Source organism: Orycteropus afer, unplaced genomic scaffold (assembly GCF_000298275.1).
Source record: "Orycteropus afer afer isolate SDZICR_OR568_19922 unplaced genomic scaffold, OryAfe1.0 scaffold00563, whole genome shotgun sequence".
Taxonomy (NCBI): Eukaryota; Metazoa; Chordata; class Mammalia; order Tubulidentata; family Orycteropodidae; genus Orycteropus; species Orycteropus afer.
The window spans coordinates 20,016-20,493 of record NW_006922150.1 but is presented as its reverse complement, the minus strand read 5'-3'; positions in this window follow the sequence as shown (position 1 = coordinate 20,493).

The window sequence follows — 478 nt, the reverse complement described above, 5'->3', positions numbered from 1 at the left end:
CATGGGGTCGCTATGAGTTGGAAACGACTCGACGGCACTCAACAACAACATAGTCTCTACTATCAAACAGTATAAAATTTAATGTAAAAAGAGCCTATCTTTTAAGAGAAAAATAACAGTGTGGCTATGTGTCTACGTGTGTTGCTGTCAGGAAAGCCTTGCACTGAGGTAGGGTCCTCAGAGCAGACTGCAAGGGGAAGTATAACTTCTAGGAACTGAGGAGAAGATCCAAATCATAGAATTCATAAAAATCTATGCCAATGGCAAGTCTATGATATGAAGAAAATACTCAGGAGGCCAGGAGTGACTCACTATGCTGAAGGAACACTATTGAAATTACATTTATTATATCACTGAGTTTGAATTTGTTTATATGAAAAAGTAGAAGATGCAAAGGATTGAGGTGGGGGCAGTGGGCTAGAAGTTAATTTTAAAATACAAAAATCGCCATTATTTTGGTGTGCAATTCACAAGCTGA